Consider the following 13916-nt stretch of genomic DNA (forward strand, 5'->3'; position numbering starts at 1 on the left):
ATTTTGTACTTTTCTGTTTGATTGATTGGAGAGAGTGGTGGTTTTGGTAGTTTGAATGAGAATGACTTCCATAGGCTCATATGTTCTAATATTTAGTTCCCAATGGGTGGATAGGGAAGGATCAGGAAGTATGGCCTGTTGGAGGAGGTTTGTCACAGCAGATCCAGCAAAGACCACTTAGGAGATAAATTGGAAGGAATATGGGATTTGAGAAGAGAGGCTGTTATAAATACATATCAACATATTATATCAACAATATAATTTTAGGTGTGACTCTTGATAAAAATAATGAGTTTTCTTAACTTTAATATATTATGTACAACCACAGAAATTTTAGAGTTTTTAGGAAGAAAAAATAACTTCATAAGTCTGTTATTAGGAGAAAAACATTGAAATTTGAGATTGTTTTTTCTGTTGCTTGAGTATTTATATTTTGACTTTTACTAATATCTCACAGATACTTTGAAACAATCCCCTGAATGAAATATGATTATTTTGTCTTTGAACAAAAGAATCTTTGCCTAAGGCTCCAGATTAGATTGTGATAAGTCTTTCTTTTCCTAAAAATGAAAACAAAAGTAAAGCCAATTGCTGATATTTGTTAATGCCTTAATAACTGCATGCTAGGCTCGTTGCATACACTGTATTTAGAAAACTATTACAATTCCCACTTTACAAAGACAAAAATGAAGCAGAGAATATTTGATGAGCTGCTAAAAACAGAGCTAGAAGGTAAGTCTGAGAATCACATTTAGAAAGTTTGGGTATGGAGTTAATAACAGAACAAATCTCCTTGGATGATGCAAGACAGTCCTCAGGTTTATGTTGAATTCGTGTTGTGGTTAGGGTGACAGTGGTGGTGGCAGAAGCAGCATAGAAACCTTCCTGTTATCTCTTGCCATTACCTCTACCCAAGCATCTCAGCAGAAGCTCCTGCACCTTCATTTCTCTGACCTCAGAATACAAAGTAACCTGGCCTGTGATTCCAGGGCCATATGAGAGTGTTCCCAGGCCTGGTGTAAACATGATGTAGTCGGAAGCCACTTATTTGTTTCCAGGCCACCTAGACCCAAAATAATCACACAGAAACCGTATTAACTGTGATATTGTTTGGCCAATAGCTTAATCACATTTCTAGCTAGCTCTTACATCTTAAATTAACCCATTTCTATTAATCTGTGTATTGCCACATGGTTGTGGCTGCTGGTAAGGTTCCATCCAAAATTCAGCTTCTGGCTCCTGCAGCAACTATATGGGGTCTCTTCAACTTCACCTATACGCTCTCTTCCTCTCTCTGCTTGGAATTCCTGCTTTACCCTATTATGCACTATTTGGGCAACAGACCCAAAAAAGATTCTTTGTTAACCAATGGTATTAATAGCATACAGAGAGGAATTCCCACATCAACATGAAATAGACATCAAGCTATGTAATGTCACCATTTTCTATCTCTGGGTTTAGGGTTTATATATATCCTGTTATTTATAGATTCAGACATTCTTCATCAGCTACTCTCTTGTTCATGCAAACCTTAAGATTGTAATAAAAATTCAGAGCCTTGGGGGGGGGTATCGGCATCTATGCATAGATACTTCTTTCCATTTATGAGAACAAACGTAGCCTTTTGTGGGCCACGAAAACTCTGTTGATGTTGATGAAATATTGCACATTTAGTATTTAAATCATCATTATATACATTGCCTAGACTAAGTACTTTGCATGTGTGTATTATTTCATTTAGTCTTTGTAATGACCAATTCTAGGAGGAACGATGAATTATGAATTCCATGTTAGTGATGTATTACTTACTTTTCTCATTTATCAGACCAGAAAGAAAAAAAAAGAACTTAAGAAAGGTGGGTATCTTTTAGCTCACTGTGGGGAGGCATGGCAGCTGGATGCACTTCCTCCATAGACAAGCAGACACTGCTGGTGCTCGGCTCACCTTCTTTGTATTTATTTCAGAACACTAGCTGTGGGGTGGTGCTGGCAACGTTCAGAGTGGGCTGAAAGGAGCTGAGGGACTTGCTCAGGTCACAAAGACAGGAAAGGCACATGCCCTGTCCCACTGAGGACTCCGAACCTGAGCCCATTACATGCTCGTTTGTCATTTCCCAACACACAGAGACTTCCTTGTTTCTTATTGTCACTTAGTGTAATGTGACAATATTTAGAGCAGCTGGGCTTGCAGTTTACACACAATCTTCTAGACACTGATATAGCCAATCAGACAGCAGTGTCTTCCAAAAGGACATCTTTTCACTCAGCACACCAAGTGTGGCTTGAAAGCTTATTGCCAACTCCTGATTCCATCCCTTTGGTGTTCAGGAATGATCCATAACCCAAGAAACAATGCTCTAAATGGCTTGTTTTTGCATTGCCCAACGTAACCCTGAAGGAAACTTGGATTGGTACCAGTTTATAAAAATAAGGAAATGAGAACCATGTTTAATATACAAGGGAACTGCTGGTGACTGGAGCCAAGGGCTAGCCTTTTGAAATATGAAGGGAGAAGGAGGATGGGTGAGGAACAGTTTCGGAGGAAAAATAAATCAGTGCAAAGGGAGCCTAACCCTCGTGGACTGCCCCTAAACCAGACCTGAGGCGCTTGCAGACTCTAGTAGCTCCATAAATACCTTTTGAATTCAGAGTAAAACATCTTTTGAATTAACTTCTTCCATTTCTGTTCATTGATGGCCGATGAACAGTCATTATTTCAGACTTTTGACTGTTGAGATGAAATGCTAATTAGGATGAATCTAAGCTGCCTGAATGCTATTGCATGTGTTTCTGGGACTCGGTCTCCTATGGCCTTAAAGAGTGGAGTCAAGGATTTAGCTCAGTGGCAGAGCATTTGCCTAGCAAATGCAAGACCTTGGGTTCGGTCCTCAGCCCCTTGCTACCATGTGTCTTCCTTACACTGTTGGCATGGGGCCCACATCATGCCTTTGAATTTCACCTCTGTTCCAGGCATCAGTGAAGGAATGAGTCTGCTTAATTATGCACCGTAAGTGTGAATCACTAGAACAGTGTTGTCCATATTAGAGGGAATACCCCGCGTTAAGGGTGCTAGTTAGTTGATGGCAGAAAATTATTCTTTGATCATGTACCTGTCACTTAAGATGCAGAGATAAACTGTACAGAGAAAAAGAGGGCAAAATAAAAACTGGAAATACTAAGGCCCTAATTTTCCTCTTCCTAAACTCTGTAACTTCAATACAGGAATAGGCCCTGGATATGAATAAAGGCAGAAGCAAAACAGAGCACAAAGTTTGCTTCAGGTTCTGTGTCTGCGTCAGTTCTCATTGCTGCCAAGGGACGAGTGTTTAGGGGAAAGAAGCATGCGTTTTCTGGGAAATGAAATCAATGCTCTAAATTTTTGACTAAGCTGAGAGGGGGGAAAAATCAGCAAGGCAAGAAAAAATTGCACAACCTCATCTGGAAATTCCTTTGCGTTCAGTTTCCTGTGCTCCGAGAGAGACTTCTATCTGGTAGAAGGCAGACCTACCTTGGCACCCTGCACCCAGACTTAACATGAGTCCTTGCAGTCTTCCAAATCTGAGAAGCTATTCTCCTCGTTTCTGCCCCACAAGTGAGATTTTAGAAGACGGGATCAGTCGTCATTCGGGGATAACCCTATCAGTTATGATGCCGGCCTCTTTCTGGACATGGGGCTCCACCTACATCTCAGTTCAGATATTACCCTGAGTGTCCTGGTTTCATTCTGTGGCTGAGATGAAACGCTCTGACCAACAGAACACGGGGAGGAAAGGGTTGATTTGGCTTTCACTACCAGGTCACAGTTCGTCATTGGGGGAAATCAAGACAGGAACTTGGAGAGAGCAACTGCGGAGGAACTGGGTGTTGACGCACTTTCTCACACAGCCAGGAACCACCTGCCTAGGGCTTACATTGCTATAGTGGGATGGGCCCTGATACATCAACTGATAAACAAAAGTTTGATCTAAGTTGATGCTTTCCTCTCAAATGCCTCTAAGCTCTGTTAAGTTGACGATTCAAAGTAAAGCTAGCTAGAACACTTGGTAAGGCATCAAAGGCTGGAAAACAAAACAACTTATTACTAAAAGAAATATAAAAGCGTATTGGAATAATCCCAACTTGACTGTGAACGTGCCAACAGTCCTTCGTAACAACACTTATCTCCACCGACTCGACCATGAGAGCACTAACAGAGATCAAATGTTTCGGAGCCTTCGCCAGCACCTCTGCAATCAATACCTGTTTTGAAATACTCCACAATCTCACTTTAGTTGTCAGAACGCATACCGTTCAGGATGACAAGGTAATGCTGGCTTTCTCTAGCAGTCTGAGACTGGGTCCTTCCTGAGTTGTCTGAATAACCTGTATACTGTATGACATAAACTCCCTGCCCATGGTCTGTTGTTCAGCGCTAAAGTTTGATGGCCATTCCTTCTCCTTTTGCCTTTGGATTTTGCCCTCTTCTTGAACATTCCTAAAAACAAGAACTCATAGGTCCCAACAACCTTGTCCTTCTGTCTTCATTAGTAGGATACACGTACTTGGAGTTCAGAGTCTTTATTCAAATATTGGTTCAAAATATGTAGAAAGGAGTAATATCAGTAAAATGATGAGATAGTAATGGCCAGTTCTTGTCTTCCATAGAATGGACATTCTAGAATCTGAGCATTTGTAGTACCCAGAGCATGCATGGGTATGGATATAGCTCCATTGAAATGGCTTAAAGCCTCACTTGTTCTGCATCCTTGAAGCTAGCACAGTTCGACATTGGAAAGCAATGATTTCGTTTTTTTTTTTTTTTTTTGGAGGACGTTTGCAGGAGTTGTTTAATTGTACATCATACAAGCACAAAAAAAAAAAAAAAAAAAAACCTGGCATAGTATGTATGCATCGGAGGGTACTTAGAATAAAAGAGTAGGGGTAACTCACAGTTCAGCATGCTGGAGAGAAGGAATGTAGCCCAGCACTTCTCCACCAGGAGGGAGGAAAGGATTGAGTGTAGGCCTGCCATTCTGACTTTTTGCAGAGCCACATAAGGGGCTTGTGTCTATCTCTCCTGTCATTAGGCAATGAAAGTGAACTGGCTTAAACTAGAAGCATGGTGATCACTGGGAGAGCAAGACAGTTTGTCATCCCATAGTGAAAAACTTTGTAATGCCTTGGGAGACACAAGGGGGAGCAAGAGATTGTGCGGCCCTGAAAAAGAACCAGCTCCACTTGAAAAGCTGCATGACAACTGAGAGGTTGCAAGCTTCCAAATACAAGCTTTAAGATACTGCAGAATCTCTAGCTCTTCTCGTTGATGAGCGTCATCTCCTCCCAGAAGTCAGTGGACAAAGACTTGAGTCATTATTTCACCAGATGTACAGACTCGAAGACAGTTTTCAGAAAGAGAAGCAGACACGGTAACTTGGCCCAAAGAGAGAAACACATCAAATCCCCAGAAGCCAACCCCAAAGAAACAGATGTAGATTAATTACTTGACAAAGAATTCAAAAATACTTTTTAAAAAAATAGTTTTATTAAATCTTTGGGAAATTCATGCAATGTATTTTGATCATATTCACCCTCTTCCCAACTCCTCCCAGATCTACCCCACCTTCCTGCTGACCAACTTCATGCTCTTTCTGTGTCTCTGTCTCTCTCTGTCTCTGTCTCTCTCTGTCTCTCTCTGTCTCTCTGTCTCTCTCTGTCTCTCTCTCTGTCTCTGTCTCTCTCTGTCTCTCTCTCTCTCTCTCTCTCTCTGTGTGTGTGTGTGTGTGTGTGTGTGTGTGTGTGTGTGTGTGTGTGAGTCTTTCCCAATGGAGTCCAGTTTGTTCTGGCCACCTACTCTCTGAATGTGCCCTCCCCGCTGGAGTGTGCTTCATTTACCATGGGTCACACTATTAAAGAATAAAGACTTTCCCTCTCCCAGCAGCTATCAAATGCCAAGAGGGTCTCAGCTAGCGGTGGGACTTTAACCCCTCCACAAATAAATGTTTATTTTAAAAAAATCATTAAAGAAAATGTACTAAAGCAATATAAAGAAATAAAATAGAAGATCTTACAACTGATACCATAGAAATTAAAAGCATTATGACTTCTACAAACAATTATATTCCAACACATTGGAGAACATAGAAATGGCTAAAATTAGAGAAACATGCAGCCAGTTATGAGACAATATCATGAAACTAGAAACTGTGGACAGATCTATGACTAGTAAAGAGACTGAATGAATATTTAAAGCCCCCTTCTGCTCCTACATTCTTTCCACCTCCTCCTCTTCCTGTGATGTCCTCTGTCAGGTAGAGCAACAAGGATGTCCTGTCTGGAGTTCAGTACTCAGCTGCCATGTATTTTCAGCACTCTGACAAGCTGTATGTCTCTGTGTTAACCACTGCCTAACATAAAAAAGCAACATTAGTCTTCTAACCAAGTATGAGAGCAGCATTAATATAGAAGTATAAAGATAAATATTTACATATTTTTGCCAGCGTATCCCATTTAACAAACAGTAGTAGGTTCGTACTTAGGACAAGAACCTCCCAACCACCCTCCTTCCAAATTTATGTCTTTTTTAAAATATAATACACTAACTCCAATTAGTGCTGTCCATATGTGCATGGGTGTGAGGCCATTCACTGGGAATTTTACCAGTGACCACATCATCTAAAAAGAATGATTCTTCCTCCCTTAGCAGCTATCAACTGCCAATATCTCCTTAGCAGGGGCTGGGGCCTGGAAATCCTATCATCTGCAAATAGAGATACTTTGGCTTCTTCCTTTCCTATTTGCATCCTCTTTATTTGTTTCTCTTGTCTTACTGCTCTAGCTAAGATTCTCTGCACTGTCTTGAATAAAAATAGAGACAGTGGGCACCCTTGTCTTATTCCCTGCTTTATTGGAAATGTTTTTTTTGTTATTCCCATTTAATATACTATAAGTTTGTTGTATATAGCCTTTATTATGTTGAGATGTGTCCTTACTATTCTAGGTTACTTTAGGATTTTTAATTTAAAAACTTTTGAGATTACAATATAATTATAACATTTCCTTTCCTTTTCTTTCCTCCCTTGCAGTTCTCCTACATATCCAGCCCCTTGCTTGCATTCAAATTAATGACCTCTTTTTCTTTAATGGCTGCTTCATATATACATATATGTTTATATATGTATATAACCTGTATGTATATGTAACCTGTTCATTCTATACAATGTTACCTGTATGTGTGTTTTCAGTGCTAACCAATTGGTGTATTATTCCTTGGGGAAGACTTTCTCCTGCTCTCAGCATCCCTTGCTGGCCTGTAATTCTTTCCCTAGAGTTGAGGCCTCTTGAGCTTTCTCCTTTACACATTAGTGTGTTTATCGACGTCACCTTGTTCAGGTGAGGTTTAGGCAGCCATGTTGATGAGACTTTCTTTTGGTAGCTTCTCTGGCATTCTTAGGCAATACAAGGTCATAGCAATCTTCCTCTGGCTCTTACAATCTTGCCAGTCCACTCTTCTACAATATTGTTGAGCTTTGGGTACAGTTGTGTTGTAGATATATTAGTTGGAACTGGGCTCTACAGCTCTGCATTTTGACCAGTTGTAATTTTTTTTGTAATGATCTCAGTCTGCTGGAAAGAGAAGTTTCCTAGGTGAGGGGTGTGAACAACATGTACCTGTTGGTATAAAATAAATATTTAGAATATATTTAGAGATTGTGATAGCTTAGTAAAGTGATTGTTTATATTATCCTCCAAGATTCATGACTTCTATCCCAGGGTAGTTGGCTTGTTCCAATGCCAGACATGATTACCCTTTTATTGAGTGGGTGTAAGTTCAACTGGAGAACTGTTGGTTACTGTCAAGACATATGTGCCACTACTGCCTCTTAGGATTATCATGTCTTGCTGGTCTTTAAGGATTTTTAACATGAAGGAATTTTGGATTTTGTCAAAAGCCTTTTCAGAGTCTTTTAAGATGACAATGAGTTTTCTGTCCTTGTGTTCACTAAGTAATACATAGCAATTAATAACTTACATATACTGCACTATCCCTTCACCTCTGGAATAAAACTGAGTTGATCATGTTAAATGATCCTTCTGATGTGTTCTTGGATTTGGCTTTCATTGATTTCAGTTATTTATTCCTTCTTGAAACTTGCTTTTATTGCTACCATATGGTCTGTGTGTACATTTGAAAATATTGTATACTATAGTTGGATGAAATATTGTACACCAATCATTTAGGTTCACTTTGTTAACTAAGTTATTAGATCTCCAAAATGCCTTTTAATTTTCATCTGATCATTTCATCACTACATATAAATTTGGATTTATGTGACCATTAGTATTGAATTTTTAAAGAATATTAGGAAATTTCATACACGTATACAATGTATTTTGAAAACTCCCTCACCCCACACACTTATTTCTGCTAGTTCACACTTTAGAATTGTTAAAGCTATTTTATTGGATATACATAAATTTATTAAGTCTTAATTAATTTTAATTTGATCATCTTGTCTCTTTGAAAAGTCCCTCTTATTCACTAATACAAAATAATAGTCTTTACCTATAAGAATACTACATGATGTAATATTTAGATGGTTTAATCCTACTTTAATTAGTTATAATCATTTTTTCTATTTAACTCTAGAATTATTACATACAAAGTTAACCCTTTTACCTAATCACACCAGCTTTTGAAGCATCTTAACTGTTATACTTTAACCTGTACTTGTTAGCAGTACCATTTAACGTTTGTTTTGATATATCCTCAGTACTACAACAATAATATCTGACTTTTTAGAATTTAATTTAAATTATTTTTCCTGACTTCCCCAACACTGCAAGGACCTTATAACAATTTAACTCCATTTAATCTTATAGTTGAAGCTTTTTCTGCTTTTCATTACCAAAGTCCTCTAAGCAAACACTGGCCCTTTATAAAAGTAAGGCTCTGAAATATTTCTCCGGCATTTCAGCTACCTCGTTATCACTGTTTCACTGTGCCTAGAATTTCCCAGCTTGTTTCTGTCTCTTAGTTTTCATGTTCTTCATTGTGTTTTTACACTCAGGTATCCATTCCCCTATCTTTCCACTGTTTTGTTTTTCTTCATGACTCCTGGTTAACCATCTTCGCCTGCATTAATTTTGGCTGTTGGGGAAGAAAGCTGGTTAAAATAATAAATGGTAGTTGTCCTCAGTCTCAGTGTCAACTGTGAGGAAGACACTCATGTGCTTCCCTTGTGCTCCCAACATGCTGCAGAGACATTCAGTAAGAGGGTGATTGGAGAAAATTACAGTTTATAGTTTTTGTGATTGAGGGTATCAATATTTAAGAATTGAGTATTTAAGTATTAAGTCAAGGAAGGAATGGTAAAGGATGGGGGAGGAGGTAAAGTAAGAATGAAAAGGAAAGTATAATGATTATAGATGAAAGCACTAGAGAAAATAGATATTTAAAAAAATACTCATTTGTTTGCATGAACATGTGTGCACCATGTGTGCGCAGGAGCCTGAGGAGGTCAGAAGAGGCATACTCTGGAGCTGAAGTTACGGATGGGTGTGTACCACCATTTTTGTGTTGCAAACAAAATCCTAGTCCTCTGCAAGAGCAGTAAGCACTCTTAACCGCCGAGCCATCTCTCTAACCCTGAGAAAATATCTATTTTTAAAATTTCCTTTGAAAAGTTTTGACTGTGTAGGTGTACATGGATATAAGTGTGGGTGCCTTTGGAGGTCAGAGGATGGTGCCCTATTCCCTTAGAGTCAGAGTTACAGATGGCTGGGTGCTGGGAACAAAACTTAAGTCTGCTGCAGGCCAGTATGAGCTGATAATCACTGAGACATCTCTCCAGGCCCAAGAGAGAATATTGTGTACTAATCTTAGAGAAAGAACAGATAGAAGTAGAACATAAGTTATAGCACAAATGGACAACTAAAATACTTGAGTATAAACACAAACAAAAACACAATTTTAAAATAATAATCATAATTAAATGTGATCATTAAAATAATTAAAATAAAATGAACCTTAAAATGAAATAGAAGGTTTCTTTTCCTTAAATCTATATTCTTTTCTAACTAAAGACAGTTTCTCTCACCCCTTTAAATATTTTTTACTCTGCGTGTGGTAGGAGCTACCAGTGTCTTTAATTGAAGTAGGTTAGATCAGTATGCGCTTCCAGAGAGAATTTCTCCGGCTCCAAATCACTTGCTATCAAATTGCAAATCACAACCATATTTTTGGTGCTGTATCGATCAGTTGGTTTGTGCGGGGCTTTCGTGCCTAAGGCTCTGTGGGAATGTGTAGGGTCTTCCCACACGATTTAGCCTCTTTAAAAAAAATTCTCTCTGGGCATAGCAACAACTTCTGCCATCAACTTCCTGCAATTGGATTCTGTATGGTGGGTCCTAGAGATGGTGTGTGGGGAGGGTGAAGGTGCCGAGCCTCTCTGGCATGTTCGGTTCGCTTGCTGCTCCTCTGCTGCTCTTCCCACCATCCGTGCTGCCACGGTGTATGTTGCTCTCAACAGGATGTTGCAAGGTTTCATGTTCCGCTGATTTCTCCCTGTCCTCATCTGCAGGGCAGTGGAGAAGCTCAGAGTTTTGCAGATCTCTCAGCCTCTGACTCCCATATGGCTTTCCTATTGCTATGTCCATCACTTGCTGTCCTCTCCTTTCTGGGGGTGGCTTTGGGTTTCCCTGAGCTTTTCTGGTAAGTGGACATCACAGACCTTGAGTGTTTCTCTGTTGGTGGGTGGGATCTAGCTCTAGAGGAGTGACTTGTCATGACTGGCAGTGTTCCCCGGTTTATTCTTGCAGACAACCTCACTTCATCTTAAGTGTATGTATGTATGTACGTACGTATGTATGTATGTATGTATGTATGTATGTATCTATCTATCTATCTATCTATCTATCATCTATCTATCTACCTATCTATCATCTATCTATCCATTATCTATCTCATCTATCTATCTATCTATCTATCTATCTATCTATCTATCTATCATCTATCTATGTCTATCTATCATATATCTATCTACTGTCTATCTATCTTCTGTCTTATGGCTTTTCAACATGATTTTCTCCATCTGATCTCACAGATTTGGGCTTCCAATTCACCATCTTGCCACAGACTTCTCTTTTGACAATTTTTTTTCTCTTAACTGAATGGCGACTTTGCCTTTAAGTCTCTATTAAAGCATCACAAAAACATAGTGTGGTGCATTTTCTTGGGTAATCAGAAGCCTTCTGGATAGTTAGCATGGCTCCACCACTCTTGTAATGATTGTATACGGTGTTTCTCTATCACATCCCCTTTTCCAGTCTCTCTATTCTTCTGGGGTCAATACTGCAATATGTACATAAGAAAAGTAATTTTGAGTTTTGAACTTCATTATAAATCTTAGGAGAAACAGGGTATATGTATATGGAGGAGCTGTTAGAAGATTTGTCTAGTGTTCATCCTGAATGTCTAATGTTTTTAGATCCTGTTGTCTCTTTGCTAATAGAGAGACTATTCTCACTTTTGCTTAAAAGTCGGCACCTGGACTCACTTCAGTTAACTGTCTATTCTTGATTGCTTGGAAACTGCCAGGAAATATTTATTGCAAAAGCATTTTAGAAGGAGATATTGCAACATCTGTTCTATTTCTCTAAGAATTTATTTGGTTCTAGTCATAGATAAGATCAGAAGACTTGAATACAAATCTATTAACAAAATATTGGCTTCATATCTTAAATTTGTGTGTTTTCCAAGCAGCACTAAGTGAGGTGTATGGCAGGACTGGCCTGCAGAGAGTATTCTCCATGCAGGCCATATGTGGGCATCTTGCACTTAAAATTCTGTAACACACACACACACACACACACACTTTGTATATAATTGGACCAAGGGGCCTTGGTGGGTGGATAACCCTTATTTTCATGATGTTGACACTGAGCATAGAGAAACTGAGACTGCTATCAGTCTTTACAAGATAAAGTCGGCAGGCTCAAGGGACAGATGATACAGTTTTTGTTTGTGCTTTCTCAGAGTCGTTTAAGTAACTCCAGACTCCACAGTCCACATTATTGGTAGTAATTCAAGTGTTAACTTTCTTCAAATAAAACTTGTTGTTGATGAGACTTGGAAAATCCAAGTGTTTAACCCACCGTGGTTTTTAATTGTTGAGCATTATCAGCTGAATTAAGTAAATGGCAAGTCCCTCTCAGACTTCGGTCATAAAGTGATATTCTTAATCCTGAGGTACTGCCACAAGGACTGGATTCTGCTTGGTTGGGATGTTAGCAAAACCTAGGATCCCTCTGAGGGTCCTCATAATGCATTGGAACAGAATGCAATGACATCACAGTTAGTGTCCACGTGTTTTTAAAAGCCAGACCTATACCCACATCCACTCTCTCTGCAAACTGTAAAGGGGCCCACACCCATGAGAGGGGGAAAAGAGGTTTAAAGAGAGGGTGCTGGGGGAGAGTGTTAGAAGATGTGTGGTATTAAAAGTTTAAGAGATTTGAGGCTGCAGGAAGAAGGGAAGAGGAACACGTGGGGCAGTTAAAGCTAAGTATTATGAAGATGCCAATAAGGAGACAGGTTAGTTTGTCTGCTAATTAACAATGAAATACAGTTGGGCTTGGTGGCACATAGCTTTAATCCCAGTACTTGGGAGGCAGAGATAAGAGAATCTCTATGAGTTTGAGACTAGCCTGATTTACATACTGAGTTCCAAGCCAGCCAGGGTCGCATAGTAAGACCTTGCCTTAAAGAATACAAGTTCAACTTAGACAACAAAGAGGGCCCTAAGAGAGAGATACATGGATCTACATAGGAAAAAAAAAAAAAGACAAGATCTCCTGAGTAAATTGGGAGTGTGGAGGTCACAGGAGAAGGTAGAAAGGGAGAGGGGAGGAGGGGGGAAGAAAAATGCATACTCAATAAAAGCAATAATTTTTAAAAAAGAATACAAATTCAATTAAACAAATAAACCCACAGATATAGCTACTGGGTAGGACCTGCATTTTATCTGAGATTTGGGTTAGTGTATTTTAGGGTAATTAAGAAAAGGTGGCTAAAATTGGCTTTTAATTACTGTGAAAATACTTGCAAGATGTTTAAGATATCAGTAAAATACCATATTTGAGGACTACCATCTAAAGAGTGAAAATGAATCCTAAAAGTTTCCTTTTAGACAGAGGTCCTAGGGGAAGCATTTCCTAGCAAACCATTAGAACCTTCATTCTTCTGTCTTGGTTTGTTCAATTGAGGACAACCTGAGGGAGGAAAGATGCACTGGCTAAGTTATTTAGATCACACTTCTGGTTCACTTTGGATTTCTATCCAGTTTTGATGGAAGATCAGATCATTTGAGCACGAGTCTATGGTTTCAGTAAGAATCTGGCCAGATTGTGACATCACTCTTAGCTATAGACTTTAGACCATAGAATCTGGCCAGATGTGTGACAGGACTCTAAGTTATAGACTTAAGACCATTCTTGGGCTGGCAAGATGGCTCAGAGTTAAGGACCACTAGCTATTCTTCCAAAGGTCCTGAGTTTAATTCCCAGCAGCCACATGGTGGCTCACAACCACCTATGATGAGATCTGGTGCCCTCTTCTGGCATGTAGGCATACACACTGGCAGAACGCTGTATGCACTATAAATAAATCTTTAAAAAAGATCTGTTCTTGGTTGTCTTGGCCTGGGTAGTATGTATAACTCACTTTGACATTGCCAATAAAAACAAAACAGGGAAAGTATTCTTCCTACAGTTTTAATGCCTTATCAAAGCATTAAATGGTTTACCCTATTGTGAAATGGAAGCTTCATCATCTGATTAAGAACAACCCATCAAACCAAGTTACATCTAAGTACCTGGTGCCTGACCAAATTAACTATGGTCTTATAATCCTAGTCATGTGTTTCTGTTAGGGAAGTTTC

The sequence above is a fragment of the Alexandromys fortis genome, unplaced genomic scaffold, assembly GCF_014885135.2.
Source record: "Alexandromys fortis isolate MF-2015 unplaced genomic scaffold, M_Fortis_MF-2015_v1.1 scaffold_6, whole genome shotgun sequence".
Classification (NCBI taxonomy): domain Eukaryota; kingdom Metazoa; phylum Chordata; class Mammalia; order Rodentia; family Cricetidae; genus Alexandromys; species Alexandromys fortis.